This window comes from Delphinus delphis, chromosome 10, assembly GCF_949987515.2.
Source record: "Delphinus delphis chromosome 10, mDelDel1.2, whole genome shotgun sequence".
Taxonomy (NCBI): domain Eukaryota; kingdom Metazoa; phylum Chordata; class Mammalia; order Artiodactyla; family Delphinidae; genus Delphinus; species Delphinus delphis.
In genome coordinates, this window is record NC_082692.2 from 73265388 (window position 1) to 73278366 (window position 12979).

The 12979-nt window shown below is 44.7% G+C and overlaps 1 long non-coding RNA gene across 1 annotated transcript in view; it reads left to right on the forward strand.

Annotated features, from left to right (window-relative positions):
- LOC132431715 (uncharacterized) overlaps nucleotides 1–12979 on the forward strand; it is a 44054-nt gene that overhangs the window by 30299 nt on the left and 776 nt on the right. Inside the window, exon 4 of the long non-coding RNA XR_009520786.1 lies at nucleotides 11744–11874. This is a non-coding gene — a long non-coding RNA (uncharacterized lncRNA). The remainder of the gene's footprint in view (nucleotides 1–11743; nucleotides 11875–12979) is intronic.

Sequence of the window (12979 nt, forward strand, 5' to 3'; positions counted from 1 at the left end):
CTATATTCAATACTCTGTAATAAACCACAATGGAAAAGAATATGAAAAAGAATATGTATGTATAACTGAATCACTTTGCCGTACACCAGAAACTAACACATTGTACATCAACTATATCTCAATAAAAAATAAATAATTAAAGAATGTGTCTATAAATATGTATTTTCAGAAATGAGGCTCTTTGAAAAATATTTATATGTTGCTTAAAATACAGCATAAATATAGCAATATAGCATAGCTGTTCAGAAAACCAGTTTTGCCACTTAAAGGAATTTGTACTGTAAACATAGTCATAAAAGCAATGGATGAGGGACTTCCCTGGTGGCGCAGTGGTTAAGAATCCACCTGCCAATGCAGGGGACACAGGTTCAATCCCTGGTCCAGGAAGATCCCACATACCGTGGAGCAGCTAAGCCCATGCGCCACAACTACTGAGACTGCACTCTAGAGCCTGCGAGCCACAACTACCGAGCCCGTGCCTACAGCCCGTGCTCCACAACAAGAGAAGTCACCGCAATGAGAAGCCCACACACCACAACGAAGAGTAGCCCCTGCTCGCCACAACTAGAGAAAGCCTGTGCGCAGCAAGGAAGACCCAATGCAGCCATAAATCAATCAATCAATAAGTAAATTTATTAAAAAAAAAAAGCAATGGGTGAAATAGATTTATGTATAAGATGATTCATGGTAACTATAATAACTGTTTATGATAGCAAAAAAAGGAAATAACCTACATATTCAGGGTCTGGATTAAAAAACTTATGTGGGACATCCATGAAATGGAATATTATGAATCTGTAAGAGAAATAAAGGTGCTTTCCGTATACAAGAGGCATATACATTTTTCTTCTTTACTAGAATATCTTCAGAATGGTTATGAAGGGAAATTTGAGAAATCAGATGATGCTTTCAACCATGATTTTCTTTTCTTTTTTTAAACTTTCTATTTTTAAATTAATTAATTGATTAATTTATTAAAAAAAAATTTTTTTTGGCTCTGTTGGGTCTTTGTTGTGGTGCACGGGCTTTCTCTAGTTGTGGAGATCGTTGCGGTGCGCGGGCTTCTCATTGCGGTGGCTTCTCTTGTTGTGGAGTGCGGGCTCTAGGCGTGCGGGCTTCAGTAGTTGCAGTATGTGGGCTCAGCAGTTGTGGCTTGCAGGCTCTAGAGCTCAGGCTCAGTAGTTGTCGCGCACGGCCTTAGTTGCTCTGTGGCATGTGGAGTCTTCCCAGACCAGGGCTTGAACCTGTGTCCCCTGCATTGGCAGGCGGATTCTTAACCACTGTGCCACCATGGAAGCCCTAAACTTTCTATTTTAAAACAATTATATATTCACAGGAAGTTGGAAAGATAGTACAGAGAGGTCCCTGTGCCCTTTATCTCATTACCCCATGGTTGCAGCTCAAAGAACTATAGTACAATACCAAAACCAGGAAACTGATACTGGTACAACGTGTGTGTATGCTATTATGTCACCAGTGTAGAATGGAGTAACCACCACTGCAGTCAAGATACACAACTGTTTCATCACCACAAGGATCTCCCTCTTGTTGCCCTGTGTCAGTTACACCCACCCTTCCCTGCACCATCCCTACCCCTGGCAACCACTAGTCAGTTTTTCATCTCGAAAGTTTTGTTATTTTGAGAATATTATGTCAATGGAATAATGCAGCGTGAGATTTTTTTTTCCCACTTAGCATAAAGCCCTTGAAATCCATCCAAGTTGTTGCCTGTATCAGTAGCTTGTTCCTTTTTATTGCTGAATATTATTCCATGATCTGGATGTACTACAATTTGTTAATCATTCAAACAACCAAAATTGTATGACATTTTGGTTGTTTCCAGTTTGGGGCTATTGCAAATTAAGCTACTATGAACAATCATGTACAGGATTTTGTGTGAACATAAGTTTTCATTTCACTGGGATAAATGCCCAGGATTGCGATCAGTGGGTTGTAGGATAAGTGTATGCTTAGTTTTTTAGAAGCTGCCAAATTATTTTCCAGAGTGCTGTACCACTTTACATTCCCAACCACAGTTTTCTTTTCATACAGAATGCTATTGACTAGTGTTACCACAACGGCACAAGGCCAAAGGCACATGAGAATCTGAGCTATTTTGAATTTCTAGAGAAAATAAATTTAATATACATTAGATGGAGGAAAAAAGAGAGGTCAGGACTAATCTCTTTGCTGGCCCACAAGGTCCCATGTTTATCGTCCCAGGTTTTCAGAATAATTCTTCCCTCACCATCAAGCTAACCTTTGGTTGGAAAGCTGCAACACATTGTACAGGTCACCTGGGTGTACCCCTGACCTATGACCCCTGCTTGTTTTCTGTCCCAAGGCACCCTCTGAAGCTTGGTCTCATTCTGGAATGTTCTACCGCCAAGAATAGTCATTTAGAGATTTTAGAGTCATTTCAGAACCATCCCCTCCCAGGGACCTCTGTACTTACACACCCTGCCCCCCAGATCCCCAGCACTAAATAGCATTAAAACCGTTTTGAATATGTCTGTCGACCCTGACCCCCACCCTCCAGGCTTTAGTTGTTAGGGTACAGGTGTGAGGTCACACACTTCCCCATGTCAGAAATGCAGGCTCCAGGTCATGCTGCCCTTCCTGATGTCCTTGGACATGTAATAACTCCTGAGCCTGAATTTCCTCACCTGTACAGTTGAGGCTATAGATAGCAACAGTACCTGCTAACAGGGCCGTTCGGTTGTTCTGCAGGTAGTTATAGGGTGTCTATTATGGGCCAGCTGAGGATACAGTGGTGAACAAAGAGGAGGCCTTGCCCTCTGGGAGTGCAACTAAAAGAGGAGACCATAACTACAGTGCTCAGCCCAGCCTTTGGCATGTAGTTGGCCCTTGAGAAATGTTAGTTATTTCATTATTGTAGTTAAACTCAATACTTGTTTGTGGACTTGAATGGAATATGAACCCAGTATTACACATCTGGTCTAGTATAGTCTCATTCATTGTAGTCAGCCATTAATTGCCATTGTTAGGAGTGTGCGGGTTTATCCCATTGCTAAAGTCAGATAAATTGCTGACCAAAGTCACTCCATTTTGTTCTTAACACTTAGGTTTATTCTGAATTTAATATCTTTAAAAATATATATATTATTTATTTAGACTGCTCTGGGTCTTAGTTGTGGCACGTGGGATCTTCGTTGCAGCATGTTTAGTTGCAGCATGCAGGCTTCTTAGTTGTGGCATGTGGACTCTTAGTTGTGGCATGTGAACTCGTAGTTGCAGCATGTATGTGGGGTCTAATTCCCTGACCAGGGATTGAACCCAGGCCCACTGCATGGGAGTGCGGATTCTTACCCACTGGACCACCAGGGAAGTCCCCTGAATTTAATATCTTGAATGTCAGATTCAGAAAGTATCTCTTGCTGTAACAGCTTTGAAAAAAAGAGTCTTTATACAAACTTGCAAAAAAGTCCCTAACAATGTGTTCAAAGGTCCATATATTATAGAAAGACTCCCACAATAAGGAAAAATTTCATTGTTTATAAAAGGCAACATAGTTCATAAATACTTAATCAGAAATACAAAATTTAGCAGGGGAAAAAACCCTAAGAGGAAATTAATTTTTTTAATTTGTAAACATGCCAAAAAAGGTGGCCCCCCCAAAAAAAGATGGTAGCTGAATGAATGCAAAAATACTCAAAAGAGTATTTGTCTGAATTTTAGGCAAACTGTTCATTATGCAAGTTGGTCAATGAACAAACTGGTGACTAGGTAATTTATCATTAGGACATGTGGCTCTGGTCAGAGTAGTCTGTTCCTAGGGTAGAACCAACATGGCGGCCACGGCAGGTTGGCTATTATGATAGAGCTGGATGGGAGTGTCCTATTGGATGAGTCTAGGTTACACCCCTGCTTCCAGGAAGTGGGGAGAGGGATATGGGGCCTCTCTGACTTCCATAGGGTAAGTTGGGGCCCTGTTCCCTTCTATGACCCACACAACCACAGAGGTCTCCAAATAGTAACCAGCAGATGTTCATTATGGTAAATGAATAGACAGACTCAGGTAACACGGACTCCAGTCATTGTTCATCAACCATCCAGTAATGTGACTTTGCAAAAGTTCCCTAAGTTCTCCTCAGCCTGAGTTTACTCATGCATAAAATGTCAGGGTGGAATTAGATGGGCGCTGCAGTCCCTGTAAGCTCTACGATTTCCTGAGATTTCACTGCTGTCAGAACTCCTCCCATGCTGTGACCTTTCCAGCAGACTAGAGGCTAGAATGGAGATAAGGAGTACCATTTTTTGTGAAGCGTTTGAAGACAGGCAAGACTTTGCTATAGCAAAGGTTAATGTGCTGTGTCTCAAAGATCCATTTCCCCAGGCTCTCAGAATGTAAATGTTAAAGTGATGAAAACAGTGAAATCTAGGCTCTGGTTCATTTGAATCAGGGCTGCTCACCCCTCATGGTGCAGCCCTGGAACAGAGGGCCTCCTCTGTGGCCTGCAGCTTCATAAACTTGGGTTTAGTCTGTCAGCACTGATTTAAAGAGATTTGGTAGTTCAGTTTACTTCTGGGAAAAAACTGACATTCACAGCGGGGTTTGGGGGCTAATAGTGAAACCTGAGCTGGCTTCTTCCCCCCCCCCCCAGGGGCGGAGTGAGTCAGATGTTTGCACGGAAGGCTGTGGTGTCAAGTCTACAAATTCACAGGCCTTATGCTTTCTCCACTTTAAACCGAAAGGTGTTGCAACATAGTTTTAATTGCTAAACCCTAGCTGCAAATCCAAATCTCTGGATTTGATAAGAATTGGGTGTGAAAGGCTGTGAATAATGGCGGTTTTCTTTCTTTTTTTTCTTATAAATTTATTTATTTTTATTTTTAGCTATTTTTGGCTGCGTTGGGTCTTTGTTGCTGTGCGCAGGCTTTCTCTAGTTGCGGTGAGCAGGGGCTACTCTTCGTTGCAGTGTGCGGGCTTCTCATCGCAGTGGCTTCTCTTGTTGCGGAGCACGGGCTCTAGGCGCGTGGGCTTCAGTAGTTGTGGCACGTGGGCTTCAGTAGTTGTGGCACGTGGATCTAGAGCGCAGGCTCAGTAGTTGTGGTGCATGGGCTTAGTTGCTCCGCGGTATCTTCCCAGACCAGGGCTCGAACCTGTGTCCCTTGCATTGGCAGGCGGATTCTTAACCACTGTGCCACAGGGGAAGCCCCCTAATGGCGGTTTTTTTTTTTTTTTTTTCTGCCAGGTGTGTTTATTTGTTCCTCCCCTCCTTCATTTGCTTCCTTGTTTGTGCCTAAGCCCAGACCAAACGTGTGCTCTCCTCCAGGTGATAGGCCTGTAGAGGTGACTACGGTTTACCTTCATTTCTATTCCTTGCTGGAATCTGTGGACCTTGTATCTACCCCAATCTCCTGAGAACAAGCAACTCTGAATTCTTCTTGCCATAGCTGGTTGATTGACTGATTTTACATCTCAAATGCAAAACTTTGCATTTTCAAATACTTTTGTTTCTGGTTTAGAAGTGACAGAAAAAGCGAGAGGTTGCTGGTGGTACTGTCTTCCCTAAAAAATAAGAAATACCCTTCTAGGTCTGTTTAAAAAAAAATTTTTTTTTTTGGCCTACTGAGACTTCTACAATTCCTCCTTCATTTGGACTTCCTAGCTCCCAGCCAGACTCACTCAGGATGGGATGCCCTGCAGGGTTTTGGCAAGACAGTAAGAACTGGCCTTTATTTATTTATTTGTTTGTTTTTGGCTGTGAGGCATGTGGGATCTTAGTTCCCCTACCAGAGATTGAACCTGTGTCCCGTGCATTGAGAGCGTGATGTCTCAGCCACTGGACCACCAGGGCATTCCCAGAACTGGCCTTTAAATCCTGGCTCAGACACTTGCTATTTGGTTGACCTGGGCTCATCATATACCTCTCTGAGTTTCCACAAAATTTCCCTAAAACAGGAGCAATAATAAAACCTACTTCAGAGATATTGTCAGTATACATAGTAGACACTCAATTTCTAGTTCTTACCTCTATTAATTGAATCTATCAATTTAAACATTAAACTTAAGGTCCTTCTGCAAACTAAGTAAAGAATGCCATGGATGGATGGATTTAGGAATTCATGTTTACCAATACAGCTTAAAGGTGACGTTTCAATAGGATGTTTTCAGTTGCAAGGAAGAGAAAATGCTGACCGAAACTGGCATAAATAATAAGAAAATATGTTACCCAATGGTGTGATGGTTGATTCAGTGACTTACTGGTGTTGGTAAGGACCCAGGTTTCCCTGCTGTCTCTCAGCCTCCTCTAGAGTAGGCTGTATCTACTCGTGGTCACAGGTAACTGGAGCAGCAGGTAGAGGCATCATACTTAGACGCAGCAATATCCAGAGGTAAAACAAGGGGGCTTTTATTCCAGTGTCCTCTTCTTCGGAGCCAGAAAACCTTTCCCAGAAACGTCCCATCAGATATATCCTTACATTTCAGTGGGCAGAACTGAGTCGCATGCTAGAGACGACTAATGAGAATTAAACTAATGAGTCGTCTAATGAGATGGCTAAGATAGAATTAAACCAGTTAGGATTTATCTGTAAGCTAGGGATGAGGTGAGCATTTCCTAAGTCACGTTGGGGAGGATAGCTCCTTGAGTGAAATCCAGGTTCCATTAGCAAAGGGATATGGGGAGGATTGTTTTGATCACCTCCTCTTTACCCTGTTAGTGAGGAGGGATTCCCACTGTAGGGTTATGGGGGTGACCAAACACACGACACTTGACACTGGGCAGATGAGACTGACAGCAGTTTATTAGTCACCTATACTCAGCCTTGGGGAGGAGGACACCACACACCATGCAGGGCCACGTGGGAGGTACACTCGGGAACACAGTATCTGTAGTCACAAGAGGTGAGGTGCCCCTTAGTTGCTGCAGGAGGATGTGATTGGCTTGTTGGAATAATTCCGTGGGCTGGCAGGAACTGAAGCCCACTTCTCAGGGATAAGCAAGAACTGTGTCTGGTCCCTTCGACAAGAAGGGTTATATGGCTAGGGGACCTTATGGTTGCAGTATAGTGGGGAGGGGGACTTGCAGTTAGGCCATTTAAGGTCCTCCCAATTTTATCAGATGTCAAGGCAGCACATAATATTGAACTTTAATGTTAGGGCTTAACACCACAGGGATGGATGTGGGATATATATATGTGGCAGATGACCATCCATCTGAGCAACCATCCCTTCCTGCCATCTGTCATCCATCCATCCGTCCGTCCATCCATCCATCCATCCGTCCGTCCATCCATCCATCCATCCGTCCGTCTGTCCGTCCATCCATCCATCCATCCATCCATCCATCCTCTATATCTTCCACAAAAGATTGACATTCTTTCTGCTTCTCTGGTTGGTTTCCATGGTGTCCAGCTCATAGTTGTTTGTGAGTGGTCAACATTTGGATCAGCCCTTCTAGTCTTGTCGCCAACTCTTCACCTTTTTCAACTCTGCACGAGCCAGTAGAGTCAACTCATTGAGTCTGGAATGTGCTTTTTTCTGTTCTGCTTCTTCTTTTGCTAGAACCATCCTCCTCTCTGCTCCGCTTGTCCAAATTCCCCCTCCCTTGAGCCAAATCCCTCATCTTTCAAACCCACCTTCTCTCCCTTCCCTGAATTCTGGTTCTTCATGTCAGCCCAGAACCTTCGTGCCAGTTGCTTTGTGTGCATAACCACACACTCCTGGGTGTCACTGCAATTAAATCATCGAAGTCCCGTGAAAGATATCCATGATATAGATGCAAAAGCAGTATGACTAGAATCTCTAAGTGAACACTTATCTAGCACCTGACATGTAGAAGGCACTCAATAAAAAAGTGTAGAAATGGTCAATAAAACACCTGAATAGCCTTAAAATTCTGAACATTATTTTTAAAAGGCTGCATATTGATTGATATGCAGAGATTTTCAGGGCTCAGAGAAATGATTTCTCTTTTTCAATCTAGGTCACCGTTTAACTGGCTTCAACATTTGCTGCATACACCCTTATAATTTTCACATTACCTATGCACTATGTTGTTACTAACATGTTTCTTTAAATTGATTCATTTTAAAACCTATTCTAGATCTACGCAGTAGTATCTGTGACATCGGGGGCTTTATGTGCTAGTTATTTTCATGTGTCTTAGAAAAAATACACAATTAAGATATCAAATAATTGCCTATGTGACACCTAAGCTTATTTTATGTGACACACTTGGGAATCTCTAATCTTACTATATTCATATTTACATAATTTATGATAAAAAGCCAGTCAGACACAAAAGACTACTATTGTATGCTTTTTTTTTTTTTTTTTTTTTTTTTTTGCGGTACGCCTGCCTCTCACCGTTGTGGCCTCTCCCGTTGCGGAGCACAGGCTCGGGACGCGCAGGCTCGGCGGCCATGGTTCACAGGCCCAGCCGCTCCGCGGCATGTGGGATCCTCCCGGACTGGGGCACGAACCAGCGTCCCCTGCATCGGCAGACGGACTCTCAACCACTGCGCCACCAGGGAAGCCCCTGCTTTGTTTTCTTTTTCTTTTTTTTTAAGGACTGACAGCTTCCATTCCTTTCCCGTGTATACTTCTTATTTTTTATTTATTTTTTATTTATTTATTTTTTTCTTTTTTGCGGTACTTGGGCCTCTCACCGTTGTGGCCTCTCCCGTTGCAGAGCACAGGCTCCGGCTGCGCAGGCTCAGCGGCCATGGCTCACGGGCCCAGTCGCTCCACGGCACGCGGGACCTTCCCGGACCGGGGCACGAACCCGTGTCCCCTGCATCGGCAGGCAGACTCTCAACCACTGCGCCACCAGGGAAGCCCCGTGTATGCTTTTATATGAACATTTTAGTAAAGGCAAAACTCTAGAGACAGAGGGAACAACAGTAGTTGCTTGGAGCTAGGGATGGAAGTGGGGATTGACCTTGAACAGGCACCAGGGAACTTTCTGGAGTGACGGAAACATTCTAAAACTGGATGGTGGTGATGGTTGCACACTGTATGAATTTAGAAGAATTCATCAAACTCTATATTTAAAATGGATACATTGAATCTTTTGTAAATTGTATCTCAAAGAAGAAGGAGGAGGAGGAGAAAAAGAAGAAAGAAAAGAAATAATCAACAAAGAGGGGGCAAGACAGGGCTTCTGGAGTCCTGGTGATGTTCTGTTTCTTGATCTGGGTGTTGGTTACAAGGTATGTTCACTTTGTGAAAAACTAATCAAACCATTCATTTATGCTTTATGCACATTTCTATATGAATGTTATATCCCAGTAACAAAATTTACTAAAAAGAAGAAAAAGTCAGCCAAGGTAGGGACACCATTTCTTTCCAAGTAATAAAAAGTTATTACTTTCCTGTTTATTATTTTGTATAATCACATTGCCCTGCCAATTTAGTTTCATGACGTTAGGTGTTCAGGTTTTGTGTGTCTTAATACAGAAAGGATTATAAAAAGATACATTTAGCTACTCACACAGGTGCTATAAGAATGTCAGCGGAAGCAATTGTTTCTTAATTATTCATTGCAATTATCAACATGGACAATATTCAACTTGCAACCAAAATAAATAGATGTTTTAAGAGACCTTGGTGGAACAATCAAATCATCAGTCTCAAAAAGTAACCCCATCTCTCAGCCCAGTTCTCCAACTGCCTGCCAGAGTTTCAATTCTATATTTATCTCTTCAAATCAGCAGTATAGCAATTCGTTATTATAATAAGAGTTACCAATTTATTGTGTGCCGACTTTATGCCAGGCCCTGCATTATCAGAGTTTTTCATACTTTAATTGCCTCACTTCATTTTCACAACAACCCTGCCACAGAGTTGTTTTATTCTACTTTATAGTAGAGGAAACTGAGGCAGAGGGGTCCAGGCCCACATTGCTGGTGAGTGACAGAGCCAGAGAGCCAGCTGGAGTCCCACGCAGTGTGCTTTGCTCTGTCTGGGACCTGACGTCAGTAACAGGAAATAAGTGGCACGTGTAGAATTCTGAATCCCAAAACATGGCTCTTTACACGGTTACTATAGTTACTTCTCTACACGATGCTCTTGTTTTTTGCCAGGATAACAATGGATCCACTATTAGCCATTGAGGTGTTGAACCTCCAGCATCATCATGAAACCTGAGGACATTTCAGTAGGTTTAAAATAGTGTTCCTGCCTTTTAATCAGACCTTTTATTTCAGAAGCCCCTGGGATAGTAACGGGGGCTTTGTACTATGGAAGCTTTACAAATATTGTTATTTGCACCTTGTGTAAAACATAGGGGCTTTCTAAAGGTAATACAGCTGTATTTTAGGCAGAGTCCCACAGGACTCCTTATAAAAGTGATGCATTTGGGTCGGGGGGGGTGTACACAGGTGCTCCCTCAATGCATTGCTGGAGGGAGAGGGCATCCAGGCAGAAGACGTGTGGAAAGAGAGGACTTGGATGTATTAGGAAGAAGAGACTCAGCCTGAGAGGGACAGGACAGAGGGGACAGGAGCTGTGCTTTTCAAGTGAATAAGTCTCTTGCTAAACTAGCAAACCCATGCGGAGGAAGTGGTTTGGATTAGGAATGGGGCAGGAGGACAACCAAGGCCTGAAATGTGTTATTAACAAGCATTTAGAGCACTGAGCTGTCAGGGAGAATAAGAACTCAGAATCTGGAGTTGTCTTGCCTCCTGTGTGCCAGCTGGCTGTGCTATGGTCAGGCAGCTTTATTCCCTTTTGGCATTTATGGACTCTCAAGGCCTGTGAACTTCGCAGATATGGCACACTAAGAGACACTCAGGACTAAAGACAGAAGCCAGATCTTCTGATCCCTTTAATTACAGAGTCACAATGGTGAAGAGGATGGTGACATCCAAGGACGACCACAGGGTCTCTCACCACTGGTGAGAACCAGATTCCTTCCCCTGGTTCTGTAGCTCCCAGCAGAGTTTTGGAAGCTGATTAAAGAGAAAATCAGTAATAATAGGTAATTAGAAACCTTATAAAGAGGAAAAATGCTCTCATCAAATTTACCAAAGCACCTGCATGGCTGGAAGTGGGGAAGGCATTGGAAACCTCGCCGACAGCAAGGGCCACTTATGCCAGCCGTTGGCCTAGAGGCTGGGGCAAGTGTGCAGATGGACTGGAGCTGGTCCCCAGGGGTGGAGCGGGGAGACTGTTTAGAAGCGTATTTCCCAGTCAGCAGCCAGTGCGTAAAAGGCTAAGGAAAGCCTTTTACCAGCCCCAAGAGAACCTCAGCTGGTGAAACCAGTGGCACAATGACCAAAGGCGACTGAGGGGGAGAAAGGGAGAGAAACACACACAAAAGAGACAGGACCCACCACCAAGAAAGGCTGAGTTGAGTGGGTTTCTCCACTGGCCATCCACTTGGCTATTCAGAATACCCCAGGAGGGTAGTTGGGAGGAGTTCAGCAAAGTCTTGGGTCCAGATAATCCATGCAATTAGCTGCTTTCAGGTCCCTTTCCTCTTGGGGTCCCTTGGAACCATCCGTGTCCATCTTGGGAGGGGTGGTGGGAAGTAACTGAATGACCTCAGGTGGCTGAGTGTAGGTTTAGCCCCCAGGTGACCTGCTTGGACTTCGATAGAGGCGTGAGGGGCTCTAAGTGACAGAGGTGAGGTGGGGTGGGAAGGGGTGCTCCCCGCTGTGGGTAATCATCCAAGAGATTCATGCTGCTTTGGGGGCCGAGTTTCATTTGCTGATTCCTTTTCCTATCTTGTTTACTGTTTTCTCTTTGATGCTCTTTCATTTCTCTACTCAGTAAACCATACTGCCCAGGGTTATGGCCAGGGTTGTCCCAGGTGAAGCAGGACACCCTGAGTGAAGACTGAGACACAGCCTTCTCTGTCAACAAGGTCACATTCCAGCTGGTAATGGACAGTCATAAATGGAGTGAGTGTTTATGCTCAGTGGGGGCGAGCAGGGGGGGTGGTTTGGGAGCCCAGGGATGGGGAGGGGTTGAGGCCAGGGGGGTCTCCCAAAGGAGGGGGGAATTGGTGCTGGTTTGTGCTAGAGTTGCCAGATAAAATACAGGACGGCTTGTATTTAATGCAATATTTGTGCAGTACTTATACTTAAACAATTATTTGTTGTTTATCTGAAATTCAGATTTAACTGAGCATCCTGTGTTTTCATTTGCTAAACCTGGCAATCCTAGTTCCTGATGAATATACAGGAGTTAGCTGAGTAAACAGAGGGACAGGAGGAAAGGGCATCCTGTGGAGGGAACAGCATGTGCAAAGACCTGGTGGTGACCATGCTTCACTTAAGGAACTGAACATTGTCCAGTGGCTGCAGCATGGAGTCCAAGGGGGAAGGGAGGGGGCAGAGAGAAGGCACTGAACTGTCACCTGGTTGTTGAAGATGTGCTAGGTGCCAGGCACGTTGTGAAGATCTAGGGTGCTGTTGTGAGCCAGACAGACACAGCTTCTGCTCTCAGGGAGCCCACGGTTCAGCTGAGCAGCAGTGAGGGGAGGAGGGAAGGACAGGCACTGTGGAAGTTATAGCTGGGGGACATCAGCCTGGCTGGGAGGTCAGGGAAGGTCAGAAGGGCCTCTCTGACAACATGCTGAAGGACGAGGAGACAGGCTTGCCCCGGGCTGGGGGAAGCGTGTTTTAGGCTAAGGGAACAGCATAACGGAGGCCCTGAAGTGAAAAAATGTGCAGCGGGTCCCGGATGCCAAAATGTGGCAGAGGGGCTGGGGTCCTGAAAGCGAGAAGAGGCGCAGAGGAGGGCACTGGGCAAGTGGGCAGGGGCCAGATCCTGAAGGCAGTGGGAGCCACTGAAGGAGTTTAAAGCAGGGAGGGTGACACAACCAGCTCTGTGTTCTCTAAGGTGACTCACGGTGGAGAGAAGAGGACGGATGGGTAGTGTGGCAGCAGAGAGAATGAGGGAGGCCAGGAGCGGGCTACTGCAGATGCCCAGGATGGACAGTTTGGTGGCTTGGCCCGGCGCGATGGTGGTGGAGATGGAGAGAGAGGGAAGGAGAGATGGAGC